This window comes from Ascaphus truei, chromosome 4 (genome assembly GCF_040206685.1).
Source record: "Ascaphus truei isolate aAscTru1 chromosome 4, aAscTru1.hap1, whole genome shotgun sequence".
NCBI classification, from domain to species: domain Eukaryota; kingdom Metazoa; phylum Chordata; class Amphibia; order Anura; family Ascaphidae; genus Ascaphus; species Ascaphus truei.
The window spans coordinates 17,790,470-17,814,845 of NC_134486.1; the positions used below are offsets into that span (position 1 = coordinate 17,790,470).

At 50.8% G+C, this 24,376-nt stretch overlaps 1 protein-coding gene across 2 annotated transcripts in view; it reads left to right on the forward strand.

Annotated features, from left to right (window-relative positions):
* Positions 1-24,376, forward strand: part of DAAM2 (dishevelled associated activator of morphogenesis 2) — a 398,259-nt gene that overhangs the window by 22,518 nt on the left and 351,365 nt on the right. The window contains exon 2 of one of the 2 annotated variants that reach the window (XM_075595378.1): positions 19,593-19,901. The exons of the other annotated variant lie outside the window; for it this stretch is intronic. The gene's annotated coding sequence lies outside the window, so the exon portion shown is untranslated. The remainder of the gene's footprint in view (positions 1-19,592; positions 19,902-24,376) is intronic. 2 annotated transcript variants of the gene reach the window in all.

Consider the following 24,376-nt stretch of genomic DNA (forward strand, 5'->3'; position numbering starts at 1 on the left):
CTTTTTGTGATGATGGTTATCTGATGGCTTTTTGTGATGATGGTTATCGGATGACTTTTTGTGATGATGGTTATCTGATGGCTTTTTGTGATGATGGTTATCGGATGACTTTTTGTGATGATGGTTATCTGATGGCTTTTTGTGATGATGGTTATCGGATGACTTTTTGTGATGATGGTTATCTGATGGCTTTTTGTGATGATGGTTATCTGATGGCTTTTTGTGATGATGGTTATCGGATGACTTTTTGTGATGATGGTTATCTGATGGCTTTTTGTGATGATGGTTATCGGATGACTTTTTGTGATGATGGTTATCTGATGGCTTTTTGTGATGATGGTTATCGGATGACTTTCTGTGATGATGGTTATTTGATGGATTTTTGTGATGATGGTTATCTGATGACTTTTTGTGATGATGGTTATCTGATGGCTTTTTGTGATGATGGTTATCGGATGACTTTTTGTGATGATGGTTATTTGATGGATTTTTGTGATGATGGTTATCTGATGACTTTTTGTGATGATGGTTATCTGATGACTTTTTGTGATGATGGTTATCTGATGGCTTTTTGTGATGATGTTTATCTGATGGCTTTTTGTGATGATGGTTATTTGATGGATTTTTGTGATGAGGGTTATCTGATGACTTTTTGTGATGGTTATCTGGTGGCTTTTTGTGATGATGGTTATCTGATGGCTTTTTGTGATGATGGTTATCTGATGGCTTTTTGTGATGATGGTTATCTGATGGCTTTTTGTGATGGTTATTTGATGGATTTTTGTGATGGTTATTTGATGGCTTTTTGTGATGATAGTTATCTGATGGCTTTTTGTGATGATGGTTATCGGATGACTTTTTGTGATGATGTTTATCTGATGGCTTTTTGTGATGATGGTTATTTGATGGATTTTTGTGATGAGGGTTATCTGATGACTTTTTGTGATGGTTATCTGATGGCTTTTTGTGATGATGGTTATCTGATGGCTTTTTGTGATGATGGTTATCTGATGACTTTTTGTGATGATGGTTATCTGATGACTTTTTGTGATGATGGTTATCTGATGGCTTTTTGTGATGATGGTTATCTGATGGCTTTTTGTGATGATGGTTATCTGATGGCTTTTTGTGATGATGGTTATCTGATGGCTTTGAAAGCCTATTACACACGTTTAGCATGCAACAGGTATGATCAGCATCCTCCCCTTAAGGGAGAAGGAGCGGATCGCTGAGTAAAGACACTTACTGAAAATGACTCTGAGTTTGAATTGTGGGAAACTGGTTCAATTCCCGGTGTCAGCTCCTTGTGACCTTGGGTAAGTCACTTTATCTCCCTGTGTCTTAGGCACCAAACACACAATTCCTTACCAGGTGAGTTTACAATCTGTGTTGTCTTTAATGATCCTATGTGCTGCATAGCACACACTGTACTGTAATTGTGAATTGCTATGAGTCCCTTTGGGAGAAAAACACTATATGATGTAGCATGGCTGGTCCAGACAGCCTCTCTACCCCCTGTCATGTAAGCCCTTAGGAGCTCTAGGCTGTGACAGTCTATCCTGTGGACATTGACCCCCCCCTCATGCATCCTCTCTGAGTGACTGAAGAGGTGGTGCCACAAGAGTCTGTGTACAGCCAATAGTGGTACAGAACGTGTGCCCTCCCCTTCTGGAGTCTCAGAGAGGAAGTGCCAAATTATTGTTCAGTTCTCTTCCACCCCTCCTAGGGGGAGGAGGTGTGTGCTGCTGCTCCTGGCTGGGAGTGAGCCAGGCAAGTCAGTCCCTCCTGGGCTGACTGGGCAAGAGAGATCAGCACTATCCTAGAGGCCTGGGATCCTCTGTGACCTATTTGCATCCGCTGTGTGACATCTGCAGTGTGCCATCGCTTTTCATATACCCTTGTCTGAGCTCTCAGTCTATTGGGTAAGGGTATGGATGAAATCTGCCCTAGTGGGGGACTGACTCTGGCAATCCTGGAGCCCACTGGAGCTGGAGGTGCTGACACCCTGAGATGAACATCAAGATCATCAAAAGCCTGTCCTGTTCCCTACACCATCGCAGACCACTCAGCTCTTTTGGAACCTCACAGGTATGACGGCACCACAACAGCAGTAACCAGTAGTGACAATGTCCGGGGGTTGGGGGGGCTGTGTTACACGATATAAAATTATTATTAGTATTATTATTAGCAAAACCCTAAAATACATTGAGGTGCTCAGTCACAAATGGTTTCACTCATACACATAAAAATCTGGACAAAGAAAGGGATCAAATGCAAGTTAAACCCCTGACTGAATGAGGGGATCTTGCAGATAAATGAGTCACTACAGTATACTGTTTCCCATATATTATTTGATATTTCATATGATCTTTTCCAACTTTAATGTGATCAATAAATTAGATATTTAATACAGTATACATTGGGATTTAAATAACCATTTTTGTGGCTTGTCTGTTTTCTCTGTCATCACCCCCTTCTCCCTAATCATATCCACCACAGAGCCATAAACATTCCTGACTGTTAGGGTCAGTTTCTTGGCTCCCGGGGGTGTAGATATTAACACAACCTGCCTTATTTTGCTCCCAGTTGCGCAGATGTAAGTAGCGTGTTAATTACGTTATATAGATTCCCTGCAGGCTGACAGTCTGGGAGATTTATACCATGTCAGATCTTGGTCCAGAGAGTTGTGGAAAATCACAGAGAGAGAATTTGATACATCCCAATATGTGTGTTGGATAACTCGTCTAATTAACACTCCCTCAACCACATGCTGAATGTCACATTGGAGCAAAGAGCTTTGATACATCGCAGCGAAGAGGCGTAGGAAGAAAATTGTGACACTGTTTCTCCTAAATTGCATTATTATATATAATAATAATTAATTGGTTGTTCTTATATAGATTTACATAGTGCTCTACAGACACAGTCCTTGCCCAGATGAGCTTACAATCTATGTTTTTGGTGTCTGAGGCACAGGGAGATAAAGTGATTTGCCCAAGGTCACAAGAAGCTGACACCGGGAATTGAACCAGGTTCCCCTGCATCCAACTCAGTGCCAGAATCAGTGTCTTTCCTCACTGAGCCGCTCCGTCTCCCATAAATGAAGTCTCCCTGTTTAAAATGTAAATGCACTCTGCGCCCCTTAGCAATAAAGGGGTTAAAGTCATTTTCCAGGAATTAATGTTGTTGATACTAGTTGTGTAACGTGGTGGTGACTGTATTTATCCGTCTGTATATAATTGTGGCGGTAATTGTATATATCCGCCTGCATGTAAACTTCCCATAGCGTGTTGTGCATTGCCCAGAATCCCAGCTCTGCTTTACTCTCGCCCGTTGGACGAGACGGGAAACTTTCCCTTCCCTTCTGGCGGCCGTGGCTTATTAATAGCTCGAATCTGGAGGACAGTTCTCACTTGGCCAGGGAAAATGAAAACAGCATGCGAGCTTTTTCATTTTGTTGTTGACAATGCTGAAATCCGTCCCTGCCCTTCTCCTGGCTCTGTGTCTCCCCCGTCAATTTCTACTTTCCTTCTCATTCCACTTTTCTCTGCTTCGAACGCGCCCACAAGAGATGAGAGCTGCAGTTCATGCTACAGCTCTCTCTCTCTAACACCGGGGTGGGCAACTCCAGTCCTCAAGGGCCACCAACAGGTCAGGTTTTCAGGATATCCCTGCTTCAGCACAGGTGGCTCAGTCAGTGGCTCACAACACATGTTTTTTTATTGATTTTGATTTAAAAAAAAAAAAAGACCTCCCTGAGTTAATCAATGGATAAATCATTTTTAATTGACGTTTGCTTTTTAAAGAAAGAGATGTATTTCAGAAAGTGTCTCTTCTTCTTCTGTTTTCATTATCCCGACTTTTTGAAGCCGCGGGGTTAAAAGCATTTTGATTTAAAGACCTGCTGTTTAAAAAAACAAACACATTTTATGGTCAATTAAGATGTAATGATTCTCTCCGGTTCGCCAAGATACTGTATACTAAGCTCTGCTAAAACTGAGCAAATAATGTTGGTTTACCTAAAATAATAACAGACATTATTTCCCCAGATTATAACGCACATCCACTAAGGTGATTATATGTAAAAACAATAACCGTTGCAGAACACATTACTGTGGGCTTAATGTCAGGTCAATTGCGTTAATTGCGTTAATTTCAAATAACAGGGCATAAAGTCTGTGTTACCTAAGGGTAAGAAAGAGATAAGACTGCGCCTCCATTTAAGGCTGATGCTGACGAAACGCCTTTATTGCATTTACTTTGCTGTTGAACCCGGACACTGAAGCTGTTATTGCTGGCGTCGGGGGACACCTGATTCCCACAGCGTAGTGTATGTACAACAGGTAGGAGGCATTTGAAGTTTTCCTTGATCCGGAGGCTCCCTCCGCTGGTGGAGGGCATTTAAACGATACCCCTCAGATGTAAAGATACCTTTGTGGGAATTTTAGTTATTGTCTTCTTGTAAGTGGGCATTGTCTTGCCCTCTACTTTTTATTAATGTAGCCCTGCTTCCTAGCGAACACAGGCCACTACCATATGCTGTATTACCTGTAGGCTCACAGGGTCTGAGCCTCTGCCACGGAGAGCCTGGGGTACACACAATACCTATAACTTGTAGAAGCAGTGTCTCTTTATTATCCTTGTACACTTTTCCATGGCAGTACACAGCAACAGCACACAGCAGTTCGTAAATACCCCACACTTTAGATGTGTACAGGCCTCTTTCCTCCTCTCCTCTCCTCCAGGCTGTTCTCCAGCAGGATGGCCTGGTGGGGCTGCAATACCCCTGCCTTCACCCCAGGGTAGGCCCTATGGATGAGGCTAGATCTCTCCCCTCACCCCCTCAGCAGGGTGAGGGGGCATTGGTCCACTCTAGCTCTGCTCACACTCCAAACTCTCCTCTGCTCCTCGGACAGCATAGCTCTCACTCCTCCAACTCCCAGGACAGACAAGAACTAACTGTCACTGACAGGAACTGGCCACTAAATAGAGTCAGCCCTGCCCATCATGATGTCAGCAGGACCTCCCCTCTGTCTAGGCCTGCACAGAGTCAGGGGGCCCACCTCCATCACTCCAGGCAGGGCTTGAAGGGGGGGGGGGGGGAAACCCATGGTTACTACTGGCGCCTGCCCTTACCAGGGCTTACTCCAGTAGGAGAAGAAGTAGCCCGCTCTTATTTACAAGGGCTACATTAATAAATCATATTATTTTTGGTAATGCACTAGGGCTGTGCGCTGTTATGTTGTTTTATATATATGTAAATATATACTAATATATATATTTAATTATCATCAATCTATGTTGATCCACTGCTGGATGAAAGTCTCCCCAATAATCTTCCTGGTACATCATCTGCAAACCTCACCTCCAAGTTGCTCCAATCAATTTCCTAATTTCATGTTCCAATCTAATTTCTGGGCATCGTCTTGATCTTTTGATATCCCTCAAATAACCGTCTTTGTCCACCCATGGTTATTTCTGCTTGCAATATGACTGGGCCCACTGTCACTTTCATTTCTTCACTGTTATGATAATAATTGTCACAGACTTCTGTTTGCTTCTGAAACATTCATTCATTCTCTTTCCTGTCTCTCCGGATGATACCCAACGTACATACCCCGACACTAATTTGTGTTGTTTGAAGTTTCTGAATTGTGCTTGCATTTATGGTACCCGTTTGACATTCATATTTGAGTTCAGGAAGAATGCACTTGTCAAAGGCTTTCCTATTGAGGCCCTATGGAAGTTTCTCTTCAAAGATTGCCTTGTTTCTTCTACATGCGCTCCGTTCATCTTCATTTTCCTGTTAATTTATTTTATAATGTTCCCATCCTTTGAAACCTGCTGGCCAAGGTAGACATAGTTTTCGACTTCTAGTTATATTCCATGTATTTTGATCTTAGTAGAGTTGACACCATTAGTGAACATCACTTTGGTCTTCATAAGATTCATATGGAGTCCCATCTTCCTACTTGCATCAGAGATTTCTCTAACTCTTTGCTGGAAAACACCTGGATTTGTAGCACAAATACAAATCATAGGAGACTCAAATATTCCCCCCTGACTTTGATTAATTTTTCTTTCCAATTCAGTGCCCTGAACAATTCTTCAAGGGTTACTGTTGAAAGCTTTTGTGACATGATGCTCCCATATAGCACATCCTTGCTTGGGTCTTTATGTAATCTAACGGTTGATGGGGTATACATTTTGTCTTCTCCTTTCTTGTGGCTGAGTGTAACTATGGAATTGCTCCACTCCTGTCAAATTGCACGTTCTTCAAGCAACATGTAAAGGGACAAATTGACTGGGATATCGTCCATTCATTCGTGATTCCATTGGGTCCATTTCATGTCCATTTTGTATTTGGCTTCTTCTTAAAGTATTGATACACGATCAACACATTGTCACATTCTGCAAATTCTACTAACCTGTCTCCAAGTTCATTCCTGTTGTAGTAACAATACTTACCCTCCGATGCTTCAACTTTCCACTGGGCGCCAATCTTTGCATTGAGACCTCCTATATTGATTGTGTGGTGATGATTTCTTGCTAAGTTGGTTGATTTCACGGTAGATGTTTTCCACTTCATTGTCTCAATGACTTGATGTTGGGTCATACACTTGGATCTTTTGAATCATGTATCTCTCTGTCAGTTGAATTATGATTCTGGCTGCTCCTTCTGATGAATTTTCCAACCCCACTATGCTGTTCTCCCACTTATTGTTAATGATGAAACCCAGCTCTTTTCCTCTTACGTTACAACAAAATATCCCATTTCATCTTTTCAAGCCGGCCTTCCAGTTCTTGCAGTGCAGCTTCACGGCAGCTGCCGGGAACCAGATTGAAGTTTAATTGGCAGCTGATGTTTCATCTCCTGTGATGCTTCGCCCCCTGTGTCTTCATGTCTGCTTCTGGAACGCTGTCAAGCGCAAAGATAACCCATCGCTTTTTCAGTATTTTTCCTGTTTGGAGCCTTTATTGCCATGTTGGCCTCAATTGCGTGTTTGCAAGCGCCAGTCCAGCCCGGTATACTGTTCAAGCTTATAGCATGGGTGGACCCGCCAGCACAAGTGCCACGATACATCTTCTTGAACATCCGTTGACACCTTCCCACGCTTTAATGCAGAGAGATAAGGGCTTGAGGCAATGAAATATATACTGTATACATTAGTCTGATTTAGATAGCATCATAAAAGCCTGTTGCTAATTGAATCTGTGTTGATCTCCTTTGCTGTCCTCTTGCACTGAAGTGGTCAGAATGTGCAGCATTAGAACAGATCCCACACAGTATCCTATTATCTGACTCACAAAAAGCAACTTTCATCCCACAGAAGCTACAGTACAACAGGCTGGTCATGGCTGCTCCTATTATATCTGCATCTGCTCTATCCCATACCATGTACACAGCAAGATATGTCTGTGCTAGAAGATGCTATATACTGTACATATGTATTTATATGTTACAGGATATGAGATACTGTATATAAACACTTTTAAAGCTGTGTTAAAAACAGCGAGATTTGGTTTAAGGGTTCCATGTAATAATGGACTTGGGGCAAAAGGTGGCACTGCGTGCTCATTTGCATGTCATTTCCAAGAATCCTTTGCTGCAGTGGAAGCACTGTCTGCTGCTAGGTGATAATGGTGAAAAGCAGGGTTGCAGACCTGTCTGAGTCCGGGTACGACTGGTTGGGCTGGCAGCCACCATGTCTATTCCAGCTTTGAAGGAAAGGCAATACAGTAGTACAGTGCACCACAGGTGTCTTCCTTGAGTGGAGCACCTCACTGTGACGAGATGAAGCTGGGGAAGACCTCTCTAAACATTGACGCGGGCAATTTTTGAAGACACTGGCAACAAATTTGTTTGCACATATTGCCCACGTTCGGGACATTTGCTTTGACACTCCTAGCGCCTCCGTTTTCTTTGGACACACACGGATATTACATGGCCGGCTTGATGGCGGTGCCTTTGGTGCCACAGCGCCGAGCCCCGCGGTTAAAGAGGCCCCGCGCTCTTCCCCACAACAATTAAACTGATAACCACGGGAGAGCGCGGGGCCTCCGTCTCTTACCTTGTCCGGAGGCCTCTCTTACCACGCCGTCTCGTTGTCAAGGCGCCGTGACATCACATGGCGCCATGACGGCGCGTCGTGGGAAGAGGAGATGCCGCGCCGGGCAGGGTAAGAGGCCCCGCAAACCTCACTGCCCTGTACGCTGTAAGTTAGGTGCAGCAAACCTTCCCCGATTGCATAGATGACACCATACTACTTTCAACGTGCTAACATTCGTATATATATGTGAGAATATTAACAACCACGCAGCACCGTGACTTATTCATGTATATAACGTTACTCATTGAGGTTTCTGATGGCTGAAAGCACCGCGCAATACAGGCATACCCCGCTTTAAGTACACTCACTTTAAGTACACTCGCGAGTAAATACATCTCGCTCAATAGGCAAACGGCAGCTCGCGCATGCGCCTGTCAGCACGTCCTGAACAGCAATACTGGCTCCCTACCTGCACCGAAGCTGTGCGCAAGCGGGGAGACTATAGAGCCTGTTACACATGCGTTATTTACATCAGTTATGCACGTATATGACAATTGCAGTACAGTACATGCATCGATAAGTGGGGAAAAAGGTAGCGCATCACTTTAAGTACATTTTCACTTTAGATACATGCTCCGGTCCCATTGCGTACGTTAATGCCGGGTATGCCTGTGTTACATACATGCTCCGGTCCCATTGCGTACGTTAATGCGGGGTGTGCCTGTGTTACATACATGCTCCGGTCCCATTGCGTACGTTAATGCGGGGTATGCCTGTGTTACTTACATGCTCCGGTCCCATTGCGTACGTTAATGCGGGGTATGCCTGTGTTACTTACATGCTCCGGTCCCATTGCGTACGTTAATGCGGGGTATGCCTGTGTTACTTACATGCTCCGGTCCCATTGCGTACGTTAATGCGGGGTATGCCTGTGTTACATACATGCTCCGGTCCCATTGCGCACGTTAATGCGGGGTATGCCTGTGTTACTTACATGCTCCGGTCCCATTGCGTACGTTAATGCGGGGTATGCCTGTGTTACACACATGCTCCGGTCCCATTGCGTACGTTAATGCGGGGTATGCCTGTGTTAGATACATGCTCCGGTCCCATTGCGTACGTTAATGCGGGGTATGCCTGTGTTACACACATGCTCCGGTCCCATTGCGTACGTTAATGCGGGGTATGCCTGTGTTAGATACATGCTCCGGTCCCATTGCGTACGTTAATGCGGGGTATGCCTGTATAATTCCAGCCAACGAAGAACGGCCCCGATTGGGCCTTTAAAAAGGGATCATAACAAGACTGGGGTTGGTGACGTGAATGCGTGGCTGACCTCTGACCTCTGGCAGGGTTAAGGGACAGCAGTGCGCACACGCGACCCCTCGCGCACCCTCCCCTTGGTAGCATTCTCTAAGTGAAGATGAAGTGTCTTCACCTGGCGGGAGACGCACACTGCGAGTACAACATGTAAACCCGTTACTGTGCGAATGTTAAAGATACCTCCGTGTGCACGCGCACATTTCCCCCTGCGTGCCCGGGCACCTGTTTTGTGTTAGCGCGGCACAGCAAAGGATCTCCCAGCTTCGGCTAAATGTGGGTCGCATCTTGACTTGATTACAAGATGAGATGTAAAGTGTCAGCACTGGGGGGGAGGGGGAGGGGGGGGATCTGCCGTCAACTGTGGGTAGACAATGGGTTAAGTGGAGCACACACACAGGATTAACCCCGCCGGGAGGCCGGGCACAGCGTGGCTCCGTGCAGTCAGTACACGAAGGGTTAAAATGGAGGGGGCTCTAAGGCGTTGAGAGGACGGCAGGACTCTTGTGTGGTAGCGAGCGCGGCTCCGTGAGAGGCGCAGCCAACAAGAGACGGATGGGAGGCGTGTCCTGATCCAGACGGTCAGCGGCCCTCTGCTGCGCTAATCAAGAAATATATTGCGCCGATTGCCCAATTAATGCTCTAATTAATAGTCTAATTAGTGCATCTCCGTTCCAAAATGCTTTGTAATTGTTCTTTGGGAGAACACATGCAGCCACCTCAGGGGAGGTACCGTGGTCTCACATACAGTAAGTAACAGTCAGTCTGCAGGGCAAGGGGGTGACCCCCATTGTGACCCCTGGAATGTAATGCGGAGGCCTTTAGCCCTGAAGGGCGCATTTGGCTGATAGTATACACCTCGTACGCGCGAGGCTGGACCTCTGGCAGACGCACTTATCAGAACGCCCTCCTACTGTCTCTAAGGTCCCCCACTTACCACTTGGATTGTAAGCTCTTCGGGGCAGGGCCTCCTTTTCCTAATGTTATGTATGATGCGCTTATTCCCATTATATCCCGTGTGTTACTGCTGTACTGCGCTATGTACATGGAGGGCGCTATATCAATAAAGATACACATACATACGTACAAAGGGTTAACTGTCGGTCTCCTCTTGCTAATTTCCTCAGCTGCTGGGGGGGACAGGTCTGCAGAACATTGCTGGGGGGGGACAGGTCTGCAGAACATTGCTGGGGGGACAGGTCTGCAGAACATTGCGGGGGGACAGGTCTGCAGAACATTGCGGGGGGGACAGGTCTGCAGAACATTTCTGGGGGGATAGATCTGCAGAACATTGCTGGGGGGGGGACAGGTCTGCAGAACAATACTGGGGGGGTACAGGTCTACAGAACATTGCGGGAGGGACAGGTCTGCAGAACATTGCTGGGGGTGACAGGTCTGCAGAACATTGCTGGGGGGGGGACAGGTCTGCAGAACATTGCTGGGGGGGGGACAGGTCTGCAGAACATTGCTGGGGGGACGGACAGGTCTGCAGAACATTACTGGGGGGGATAGATCTGCAGAATATTACTGGGGGGATGGGACAGGTCTGCAGAACATTGCTGGGGGGGACAGGTCTGCAGAACATTGTTGGGGGGGCAGGTCTGCAGAACATTGCTGGGGGGGACAGGTCTGCAGAACATTGCTGGGGGGACGGACAGGTCTGCAGAACATTGCTGGGGGGGATAGATCTGCAGAATATTACTGGGGGGATGGGACAGGTCTGCAGAACATTGCTGGGGGGGACAGGTCTGCAGAACATTGTTGGGGGGGGGCAGGTCTGCAGAACATTGCTGGGGGGGACAGGTCTGCAGAACATTGCTGGGGGGGACAGGTCTGCAGAATATTGCTCGGGGGACAGGTCTGCAGAACATTGCTGGGGGGACGGACAGGTCTGCAGAACATTGCTGGGGGGGACAGGTCTGCTGAATATTGCTGGGGGTGACAGGTCTGCAGAACATTGCTGGGGGGACAGGTTTGCAGAACATTGCTGGGGGGGGACAGGTCTGCAGAACATTGCTGGGGGGGGACAGGTCTGCAGAACATTGCTGGGGGGACAGGTCTGCAGAACATTGCTGGGGGGGGACAGGTCTGCAGAACATTGCTGGGGGGACAGGTCTACAGAACATTGCTGGGGGGGGGACAGGTCTGCAGAACATTGCGGGAGGGACAGGTCTGCAGAACATTGCTGGGGGGGACAGGTCTGCAGAACATTGCTGGGGGGGGGACAGGTCTGCAGAACATTGCTGGGGGGGGACAGGTCTGCAGAACATTGCTGGGGGGGACAGGTCTGCAGAACATTGCTGGGGGGGGACAGGTCTGCAGAACATTGCTGGGGGGGGGGACAGGTCTGCAGAACATTACTGGGGGGGACAGGTCTGCAGAACATTGCTGGGGGGGATAGATCTGCAGAATATTACTGGGGGGATGGGACAGGTCTGCAGAACATTGCTGGGGGGGACAGGTCTGCAGAACATTGTTGGGGGGCAGGTCTGCAGAACATTGCTGGGGGGGACAGGTCTGCAGAACATTGCTGGGGGTGACAGGTCTGCAGAATATTGCTCGGGGGGACAGGTCTGCAGAACATTGCTGGGGGGATGGACAGGTCTGCAGAACATTGCTGGGGGGGACAGGTCTGCTGAATATTGCTGGGGGGGACAGGTCTGCAGAACATTGCTGGGGGGGACAGGTCTGCAGAACATTGCTGGGGGGACAGGTCTGCAGAACATTGCTGGGGGGACAGGTCTGCAGAACATTGCGGGGGGACAGGTCTGCAGAACATTGCGGGGGGGACAGGTCTGCAGAACATTTCTGGGGGGATAGATCTGCAGAACATTGCTGGGGGGGGGACAGGTCTGCAGAACATTACTGGGGGGGTACAGGTCTACAGAACATTGCGGGAGGGACAGGTCTGCAGAACATTGCTGGGGGTGACAGGTCTGCAGAACATTGCTGGGGGGGGGACAGGTCTGCAGAACATTGCTGGGGGGGGACAGGTCTGCAGAACATTGCTGGGGGGACGGACAGGTCTGCAGAACATTACTGGGGGGGATAGATCTGCAGAATATTACTGGGGGGATGGGACAGGTCTGCAGAACATTGCTGGGGGGGACAGGTCTGCAGAACATTGTTGGGGGGGCAGGTCTGCAGAACATTGCTGGGGGGGACAGGTCTGCAGAACATTGCTGGGGGGACGGAGAGGTCTGCAGAACATTGCTGGGGGGGATAGATCTGCAGAATATTACTGGGGGGATGGGACAGGTCTGCAGAACATTGCTGGGGGGGACAGGTCTGCAGAACATTGTTGGGGGGGGGCAGGTCTGCAGAACATTGCTGGGGGGGACAGGTCTGCAGAACATTGCTGGGGGGGACAGGTCTGCAGAATATTGCTCGGGGGACAGGTCTGCAGAACATTGCTGGGGGGACGGACAGGTCTGCAGAACATTGCTGGGGGGGACAGGTCTGCTGAATATTGCTGGGGGTGACAGGTCTGCAGAACATTGCTGGGGGGACAGGTTTGCAGAACATTGCTGGGGGGGGACAGGTCTGCAGAACATTGCTGGGGGGGGACAGGTCTGCAGAACATTGCTGGGGGGACAGGTCTGCAGAACATTGCTGGGGGGGGACAGGTCTGCAGAACATTGCTGGGGGGACAGGTCTACAGAACATTGCTGGGGGGGGGACAGGTCTGCAGAACATTGCGGGAGGGACAGGTCTGCAGAACATTGCTGGGGGGGACAGGTCTGCAGAACATTGCTGGGGGGGGGACAGGTCTGCAGAACATTGCTGGGGGGGGACAGGTCTGCAGAACATTGCTGGGGGGGACAGGTCTGCAGAACATTGCTGGGGGGGGACAGGTCTGCAGAACATTGCTGGGGGGGGGGACAGGTCTGCAGAACATTACTGGGGGGGACAGGTCTGCAGAACATTGCTGGGGGGGATAGATCTGCAGAATATTACTGGGGGGATGGGACAGGTCTGCAGAACATTGCTGGGGGGGACAGGTCTGCAGAACATTGTTGGGGGGGCAGGTCTGCAGAACATTGCTGGGGGGGACAGGTCTGCAGAACATTGCTGGGGGTGACAGGTCTGCAGAATATTGCTCGGGGGGACAGGTCTGCAGAACATTGCTGGGGGGATGGACAGGTCTGCAGAACATTGCTGGGGGGGACAGGTCTGCTGAATATTGCTGGGGGGGACAGGTCTGCAGAACATTGCTGGGGGGGACAGGTCTGCAGAACATTGCTGGGGGGACAGGTCTGCAGAACATTGCTGGGGGGGGGACAGGTCTGCAGAACATTGCTGGGGGTGACAGGTCTGCAGAACATTGCTGGGGGGGGGACAGGTCTGCTGAACATTGCTGGGGGGGACAGGTCTGCAGAACATTGCTGGGGAGGACAGGTCTGCTGAACATTGCTGGGGGGGACAGGTCTGCAGAGCATTGCGGGGGGGGACAGGTCTGCAGAGCATTGCGGGGGGGGACAGATCTAAAGAACATTGCGGGGGGGACAGGTCTGGAGAACATTGCTGGGGGGACAGGTCTGCAGATCATTGCGGGGGGGACAGGTCTGCAGAACATTGCTGGGGGGATAGATCTGCAGAATATTGCTGGGGGACGGGACAGGTCTGCAGAACATTGCTGGGGGGGACAGGTCTGCAGAACATTGTTGGGGGGGGCAGGTCTGCATAATATTGCTGGGGGGGACAGGTCTGCAGAACATTTCTGGGGGGACGGGACAGGTCTGCAGAATATTGCTGGGGGGGACAGGTCTGCAGAATATTGCTGGGGGGGACAGGTCTGCAGAATATTGCTCGGGGGACGGGACAGGTCTGCAGAACATTGCTGGGGGGGACAGGTCTGCAGAACATTGCTGGGGGGACGGACAGGTCTGCAGAACCTTGCTGGGGGGGACAGGTCTGCAGAACATTGCTGGGGGGACGGACAGGTCTGCAGAACATTGCTGGGGGGGACAGGTCTGCTGAATATTGCTGGGGGTGATGGGTCTGCAGAACAATCCTGGGGGTGACAGGTCTGCAGAACATTGCTGGGGGTGACAGGTCTGCAGAACATTGCTGGGGGGGACAGGTCTGCAGAACATTGCTGGGGGGGGGACAGGTCTGCTGAACATTGCTGGGGGGGACAGGTCTGCAGAACATTGCTGGGGAGGACAGGTCTGCAGAACATTGCTGGGGGGGACAGGTCTGCAGAGCATTGCGGGGGGGGACAGATCTAAAGAACATTGCGGGGGGGACAGGTCTGGAGAACATTGCTGGGGGGACAGGTCTGCAGATCATTGCGGGGGGGACAGGTCTGCAGAACATTATTGGGGGGGACAGGTCTGCAGAACATTGCTGGGGGGATAGATCTGCAGAATATTGCTGGGGGACGGGACAGGTCTGCAGAACATTGCTGGGGGGGACAGGTCTAAAGAACATTGCTGGGGGGGACAGGTCTAAAGAACATTGTTGGGGGGGGCAGGTCTGCATAATATTGCTGGGGGGGACAGGTCTGCAGAACATTGCTGGGGGGACCGGTCTGCAGAGCATTGCTGTGTGGACATGTCTGCAGAACCTTGCTGGGGGGGACAGGTCTGCAAAATATTTCTGGGGGGACGGGACAGGTCTGCAGAACATTGCTGGGGAGGACAGGTCTGCAGAACATTGTTGGGGGGGGGACAGGTCTGCAGAACATTGCTGGGGGGGGGACAGGTCTGCAGAACATTGCTGGGGAGGACAGGTCTGCAGAACATTGCTGGGGGGGGGACAGGTCTGCAGATCATTGCTGGGGAGGACAGGTCTGCTGAACATTGCTGGGGGGGACAGGTCTACAGAGCATTGCGGGGGGACAGATCTAAAGAACATTGCGGGGGGGACAGGTCTGCAGTGCATTGCTGGGGGGGACAGGTCTGCAGTGCATTGCTGGGGGGGGACAGGTCTGCAGAACATTGCGGGAGGGACAGGTCTGCAGAACATTGCTGGGGGGGGGGACAGGTCTGCAGAACATTGCTGGGGGGACGGACAGGTCTGCAGAACATTGCTGGGGGGGATAGATCTGCAGAATATTACTGGGGGGATGGGACAGGTCTGCAGAACATTGCTGGGGGGGACAGGTCTGCAGAACATTGTTGGGGGGGACAGGTCTGCAGAACATTGCTGGGGGGGACAGGTCTGCAGAACATTGCTGGGGGGACGGACAGGTCTGCAGAACATTGCTGGGGGGGATAGATCTGCAGAATATTACTGGGGGGGACAGGTCTGCAGAACATTACTGGGGGGGACAGGTCTGCAGAACATTGCTGGGGGGACGGACAGGTCTGCAGAACATTGCTGGGGGGGACAGGTCTGCAGAACATTGCTGGGGGGGACAGGTCTGCTGAATATTGCTGGGGGTGACAGGTCTGCAGAACATTGCTGGGGGGACAGGTCTGCAGAACATTGCTGAGGGGGGACAGGTCTGCAGAACATTGCTGGGGGGGGACATGTTTGCAGAACATTGCGGGGGGACAGATCTAAAGAACATTGCGGGGGGGACAGGTCTGGAGAACATTGCTGGGGGGGACAGGTCTGCTGAACATTGCTGGGGGGGACAGGTCTGCAGAACATTGCTGGGGGGGGACAGGTCTGCTGAACATTGCTGGGGGGGACAGGTCTGCAGAACATTGCTGGGGGGGACAGGTCTGCTGAACATTGCTGGGGGGGACAGGTCTGCAGAACATTGCTGGGGAGGACAGGTCTGCAGAACATTGCTGGGGGGGACAGGTCTGCAGAACATTGCTGGGGGGGGACAGGTCTGCAGAACATTGCGGGAGGGACAGGTCTGGAGAACATTGCTGGGGGGGACAGGTCTGCAGTGCATTGCTGTGGGGACAGGTCTGCAGAATATTGCGGGGGGGACAGGTCTACAGAACATTGCTGGGGGGGCAGGTCTGCAGAACATTGCGGGGGGGGACAGGTCTGCAGAGCATTGCTGTGGGGACAGGTCTGCAGAATATTGCGGGGGGGACAGGTCTGCAGAACATTGCGGGGGGGGACAGGTCTGCAGAGCATTGCTGGGGGGGACAGGTCTGCAGAACATTGCTGGGGGGGACAGGTCTGCTGAACATTGCTGGGGGGGACAGGTCTGCAGAACATTGCTGGGGAGGACAGGTCTGCAGAACATTGCTGGGGGGGACAGGTCTGCAGAACATTGCTGGGGGGGGACAGGTCTGCAGAACATTGCGGGAGGGACAGGTCTGCAGAACATTGCTGGGGGGGACAGGTCTGCAGAACATTGCTGGGGGGGGACAGGTCTGCAGAACATTGCTGGGGGGGCAGGTCTGCAGAACATTGCTGGGGGGGCAGGTCTGCAGAACATTGCTGGGGGGGACAGGTCTGCAGAACATTGCTGGGGGGACGGACAGGTCTGCAGAACATTGCTGGGGGGACGGACAGGTCTGCAGAACATTGCTGGGGGGGACAGGTCTGCAGAACATTGCTGGGGGGGGACAGGTCTGCAGAACATTGCTGGGGGGGCAGGTCTGCAGAACATTGCTGGGGGGGCAGGTCTGCAGAACATTGCTGGGGGGGACAGGTCTGCAGAACATTGCTGGGGGGGGACAGGTCTGCAGAACATTGCTGGGGGGGACAGGTCTGCAGAACATTGCTGGGGGGGACAGGTCTGCAGAACATTGCTGGGGGGGGACAGGTCTGCAGAACATTGCGGGAGGGACAGGTCTGCAGAACATTGCTGGGGGGGACAGGTCTGCAGAACATTGCTGGGGGGGGACAGGTCTGCAGAACATTGCTGGGGGGACGGACAGGTCTGCAGAACATTACTGGGGGGGACAGGTCTGCAGAACATTGCTGGGGGGGATAGATCTGCAGAATATTACTGGGGGGATGGGACAGGTCTGCAGAACATTGCTGGGGGGGACAGGTCTGCAGAACATTGTTGGGGGGGGCAGGTCTGCAGAACATTGCTGGGGGGGACAGATCTAAAGAACATTGCTGGGGGGGACAGGTCTGCAGAACATTGCTGGGGGGGACAGGTCTGCAGAATATTGCTCGGGGGATGGGACAGGTCTGCAGAACATTGCTGGGGGGGACAGGTCTGCAGAACATTGCTGGGGGGGACATGTCTGCAGAACATTGCTGGGGGGACAGGTCTGCAGAACATTGCTGGGGGGACGGACAGGTCTGCAGAACATTGCTGGGGGGGACAGGTCTGCAGAACATTGCTGGGGGGGGGGACAGGTCTGCTGAACATTGCTGGGGGGGACAGGTCTGCAGAACATTGCTGGGGGACAGGTCTGCAGAACATTGCGGGGGGGGGACAGGTCTGCAGAGCATTGCGGGGGGACAGATCTAAAGAACATTGCGGGGGGGACAGGTCTGGAGAACATTGCTGGGGGGACAGGTCTGCAGATCATTGCGGGGGGGACAGGTCTGGAGAACATTGCTGGGGGGATGGGACAGGTCTGCAGATCATTGCGGGGGGGACAGGTCTGGAGAACATTGCTGGGGGGATGGGACAGGTCTGCAGATCATTGCGGGGGGGACAGGTCTGCAGAACATTATTGGGGGGGACAGGTCTGCAGAACATTGCTGGGGGGACGGGACAGGTCTGCAGAACATTGCTGGGGGGGACAGGTCTGCTGAACATTGCTGGGGGGACGGGACAGGTCTGCTGAACATTGCTGGGGAGGACAGGTCTGCAGAACATTGCGGGGGGACAGGTCTGGAGAACATTGCGGGGGGGACAGGTCTGCAGATCATTATTGGGGGGGACAGGTCTGCAGAACATTGCTGGGGGGATAGATCTGCAGAATATTGCTGGGGGGGACAGGTCTAAAGAACATTGTTGGGGGGGGCAGGTCTGCATAATATTGCTGGGGGGGACAGGTCTGCAGAACATTGCTGGGGGGGACAGGTCTAAAGAACATTGTTGGGGGGGGCAGGTCTGCAGAACCTTGCTGGGGGGGACAGGTCTGCAGAACATTGCTGGGGGGACGGACAGGTCTGCAGAACATTGCTGGGGGGACGGGACAGGTCTGCAGAACATTGCTGGGGGTGACAGGTCTGCAGAACATTGCTGGGGGGGGGACAGGTCTGCTGAACATTGCTGGGGGGGACAGGTCTGCAGAACATTGCTGGGGGGGGGACAGGTCTGCAGAACATTGCTGGGGGTGACAGGTCTGCAGAACATTGCTGGGGGGGGACAGGTCTGCAGAACATTGCTGGGGGGGGACAGGTCTGCAGAACATTGCTGGGGGGGACAGGTCTGCTGAACATTGCTGGGGGGGACAGGTCTGCAGAACATTGCTGGGGAGGACAGGTCTGCAGAACATTGCTGGGGGGGACAGGTCTGCAGAACATTGCTGGGGGGGGACAGGTCTGCTGAACATTGCTGGGGGGGACAGGTCTGCAGAACATTGCTGGGGAGGACAGGTCTGCAGAACATTGCTGGGGGGGACAGGTCTGCAGAGCATTGCGGGGGGACAGATCTAAAGAACATTGCGGGGGGGACAGGTCTGGAGAACATTGCTGGGGGGACAGGTCTGCAGATCATTGCGGGGGGGACAGGTCTGCAGAACATTATTGGGGGGGACAGGTCTGCAGAACATTGCTGGGGGGATAGATCTGCAGAATATTGCTGGGGGACGGGACAGGTCTGCAGAACATTGCTGGGGGGGACAGGTCTGCAGAACATTGTTGGGGGGACCGGTCTGCAGAGCATTGCTGTGTGGACATGTCTGCAGAACCTTGCTGGGGGGGACAGGTCTGCAAAATATTTCTGGGGGGACGGGACAGGTCTGCAGAACATTGCTGGGGAGGACAGGTCTGCAGAACATTGCTGGGGGGGACAGGTCTGCAGAACATTGCGCTATTCCCCAAGAAGTGTAATAAATCTTCATTCACTTCAAAGCCAAGTGAAGTGACCGGAAGCCCCCCCCCCCCCCCCCGCGGGCACTTTCTTGCTGTGTGCTGTGTCCCCCGGTGATAAAAGCACAGGTATTTACCATACATTATCACAGACTGGGCGTACTCATTCCCCGTGCCCAGAAAGTGGCCTGTGTCATTTGCCTGCCTTTGTTGTGGATCCCTTGATGTCCCAGGCACAGAACTGCCTTTTTTTTGGTTGAGATGTTAAACTCTCAGCGACAGCAGCCCCTGCCCTTACTAAGTTGGAGACACTACCAGACACAGGTTTAACCAAGACCAGTTTTGTATCTCTTATTGCAACAGATATTCCCAAGACACGAGCTGAAGACATTTCCATTCACGCAGGCGTATCGCTGCTCTCCGTGCATAGAAAGAGAGGAGCGAATGAAGTTACTAGCAGAAGTTTGGAGAGGAGCCGGGGATCAGGCGAAGTGACGTCATGGTGCACTGCGTGAGCAGCTGTCACATGTGGAGCTACACTGAGGAAACCGTGTGACAATGGGAGAAGGTCCATGGTCCATAGCTTGGTTTTGTGGCTCTTCTGGCATCTGAGTCACTTGGGTTACAATGGTCTACCTCATGATGAAATCGCGAGACCAAGTCATTGACACTGTAAGGCTATTTTACTACTAGCTCTATGAGAGCCTGCTGTCTTCTTTTGGACCAATAAGTGGTTAACTACTATATAGTACTATTCACTACTATACAGTATGTATGCGTCCCAGTGCTGTGGATGGGGCCCTGAGTAAGAAAGGGACAGAGACCAGATTTGTGTCAGCACGCTTGCACTTTATTTAACTTCTTCAGTCCTCATATCACAACCCTGCATATCTTTTGCTCTACGTCACCCTCTTCTGCTCGGTCCCATATACCGTGGGGGGCTCAACTCCAGTCCTCAAGCCCCCAAACAGACCAAGTTTTCAGGATATCCCAGCTTCAGCACAGGTGGCTCCATCAGAGGCTCAGTCTTCAACTGAGCCACATGTGCTGAAGCAGGGACTGATTGAGCCACCTGTGCTGAAGCAGGGACATCCTGAAAACCTTTCCTGTTGGGGGGAGGGCTTGAGGATTGGAGTTGAGCACCCCTGCCTTATACCATTTCCTACTGTAACTCCCCTTTTCCCCCCACCCCTGCCAGATAAAATGAATTAGTGAGGGGGGTAACGCACTGCCGTTAAAAACACAGGGAAATTGTCAAAACTTTCAAACGTGATTTAACAAATACTTCTATACTATGTAGTTATATTAAAAGATCTGACACAGGAAACACTCCCCCTGCCACTAGCAATTCTGTGTAGGACGCCCCAGTTCATGGAGCTCGGTCCATACAACGCTACGCGATGACCAGCAGTCAATTACACAACATTAGGACACTATCAGGGCTCAGAGTGTGTGACGAGAGAGAGATAAATTGGCAGCAATGCTGATCTATTAAAACTGTTCTCCTTTCCTCCCAAAGTCTGGAGCACGTCCAACTTTTGTATGAATCTCTTTTGAAAAGATTAATTGTTGCAACGAAGCAGAAAAAAAAAAAAAGCCATGAATGCTTAGAATACAGGGAAAGCTGAAAGCGAAGTCAGAGGGGTTTAAGTACCATTGGCAAGCATGGCGCTGACTATTGGTACAGAAGAATATAGCACGGCAATAAGCATGGCAGGCCCCCGCTGGCAGAGAACGGATCAACTGCTACGTGCGACCTGGCGCCCAGACAACAGGAACTAACCGCGTGAGATGTGATTAGGTGAGCTAGTGTTATTTTAAACACCAAACAAAGGTTGAGTACACAGAGCGCAAACTGCCTGCTGCAGCTCAGGGAATGCGTTGTCGTGATTGCAGAAGGCTGGGAAGACTAACAAAGTACGGGTTGGTGACAGCTAGATCTGATGAGCACCTTCGTTGCGCCCCTGCGTATTTTATCGTGTAGAAGAGGAGCTTGGGTTACCCTTTTCCTGCACATTTTCGGGCGCGGGGCGCTACAGAAATGAATTATTGCTGTATTTCAGAATGCTGCAGTAATTACCCGAAAAGGTAGCCAACGGTAATCTTTTAAAGCGACAACGAGTCAGACCCACGCTGGAGAGAACTTGGAAATTCTGTTTATTAAAGAGGTGTTATATCTAAAGCATTGATAGCAAAACTATGCACTTCTTTACATATATTCTCCAGAAAAGTCATCTTAGGTCACACGGGAAGTCTGTTCCCTCCCTTCTGAATGTTTGTCCATGGAGGTTCCAGGGAGAGCGCTGCTCTCACCCTTCTGCCTGCCACTCCCACCCTTCTGCCTCCCACTCCCACCCTTCTGCCTCCCACTCCCACCCTTCTGCCTCCCACTCCCACCCTTCTGCCTCCCACTCCCACCCTTCTGCCTCCCACTCCCACCCTTCTGCCTCCCACTCCCTGCACTGGGTCTCTGTCCTTTATAAGTCCTATTGCTGCATATTGAATTGCAGGGCCTGTGGCACTGAAGGGGTTATCTGTAATGGAGTAAAAAGTTAGCGGTTGCATTTTCTTTTACACGTGTACTAGATCTTCACATCTTACATGCACTTAATATCATTTTAATGTTTAGCTCATTCAACTAATATATTCATAACGTTCCCTGTTAAGTTCCTCCGTGGAGGGCGCGGCCAAAATAGTGTAAAACCACCACCAAAAATATATAACAAGAGTGGTGTGATTCTTATGCACTTATCAATTATACTGAATACATCTGGTATCAATAGTTGGTCATCTATGAGATGTGTGCAATCTCTTTTTTTTAGATTTGTAGGGTCTCTCGGAAGACTTCGTTTGTAACACCCATACAATCCTAAACCTCTAACTCAGTGTAATATGAAAGGATTATATGTTGAAATGTATAAGAAAATTGAATGCACTCACAAATATAGCCAGATATAACTTGCATTAAAATGTAACACGTAACATTTACATTTTACAAGTTATATCTGGCTATATGTGTGAGTGCATACGTTTTTCTTATCCATTTCAAAATATAATCCTTTCATATTACACCGTCCCTTCGTTTCCTTAGAGGTTTAGGATTGTATGGGTATTACAAACGGAGTCTACCCAGAGACCCTACAAATCTAAAAAAAAAGTGTTTCCAGACATCTCATGGATGAGCAACTATTGATACAGATATCTTCAATACAATTGATGACTGCATAAGAATCACAACACTGTTATTAGATTTTTTGGGTGGTTTTCCTCTGTTTTCGATTGGTTTTCCTTTTTTGAGTTGTGCCCCTCTGTGGAGGGATAGTACGAGACATTGGGGTGAAGTCCCGGGGGCTTTCAGAGCAACTTGAGACAGATACTGTATCATCATTCATTTTTCCATTTTTGTTCACTTTTTTTTAAATCACTTTGACACTATATTGTGCATAGCAATTATTATATTATCACATTTTCACCCAGGTGAATGTTTCTGAGGTGGAAGGTTAAGCGTTCTCACTTGTATTGTTTGTTTTTTATTGTTTGTTTCCCTGCTATGGCTTTACCAAACAAAGAAAATGTATAAGAATGATCCCCCACGGTCATGGATTAAACACAAGACGGTGTTTAATAAAACTGTAAGAGGACTAAAAGCGTTTTGTATCGAAAATAATTGAGAGATATTTCATGTTTTCCAAATGTTCCTCCCCAAGTTTATTATGAAGACAATTTGAAACAAATGTAACCTTCCTTACCTGGTCACATCAAACTGGTTATACACATTGGCAGTTCTCAGTGTCTCGGGCCTTTGCAGGGTGCTGGGTAGGTGCAGGGTGCTGGGTAGGTGCAGGGTGCTGGGTAGGTGCAGGGTGCTGCGTAGGTGCAGGGTGCTGGGTAGGTGCAGGTTGCTGGGTAGGTACAGGGTGCTGGGTAGGTGCAGGGTGCTGGGTAGGTGCAGGGTGCCGGGTAGGTGCAGGGTGCTGGGTAGGTGCAGGGTGCTGGGTAGGTGCAGGGTGCTGGGTAGGTGCAGGGTGCTGGGTAGGTGCAGGGTGCTGGGTAGGTGCAGGGTGCTGGGTAGGTGCAGGTTGCTGGGTAGGTACAGGGTGCTGGGTAGGTGCTGGGTAGGTGCAGGGTGCTGGGTAGGTGCAGGGTGCTGGGTAGGTGCAGGGTGCTGGGTAGGTGCAGGGTGCTGGGTAGGTGCAGGGTGCTGGGTAGGTGCAGGGTGCTGGGTAGGTGCAGGTTGCTGGGTAGGTACAGGGTGCTGGGTAGGTGCAGGGTGCTGGGTAGGTGCAGGGTGCCGGGTAGGTGCAGGGTGCCGGGTAGGTGCAGGGTGCCGGGTAGGTGCAGGGTGCTGGGTAGGTGCAGGGTGCTGGGTAGGTGCAGTGTTATATAGAAATAACAGGCGAAATGTGGTGCTGGGTAGGTGCAGGCCGGGTGTCAATAAACAGACAGGAAAAAGATGGCAGCCAGGAACTTTTATAAAAACAAAAGGTTCTTTATTGACAAACGTGGCATCTTGACAGAACTCGTGGCAAGCAATAGTATTGTGGACTTCATCCCCTGGTGGCTCTCACTCCCACGCTGGGGAGGTGCTTATCTTGAGGGCCCAGTGACAGACTTTCAATTAGGCCGGCCAGGGCGCAAAGATTTGGGGCGGCAAAAATGTCAGCCCCCATATACATTTGCCGTGCTCTCTGGCCTGATGGGAAATCACTTATATATGCCGGCCGCCCCCTTTCTGCCATCCTCCTTCTGATTCGCAGTGTCAAAAGACGTCGCGGACGCCACCAATGTGGTATCACACCGTCTCTCGTTGCCATGGCAACGTGCCGCTGCGACGTCAAATGACATCATGACGTCACGTTGCCATGGCAATGAGACACCGTGTGACGTCACTTTGGTGACGTCCACGGTGTCATTTGACGCTGCGAGTCGGAAGCAGGAGGAGGGCGGCAGAAAGGAGGCGGCCGGCATATGTAAGTACCTATGGGCGGCGGATTTCACCGTGAGGGCCCATTCTAAAGGATATCGTGGGGACCACTTGCCGGAGGGCTGTGATGCGGTGAGAACCCGCTGGACGAGAGGGATCTATATGAATACAGGCTGCAGTGTCGGCAACTCGGTGAGGACAGTGGTGATCAGGCTGCGGTATC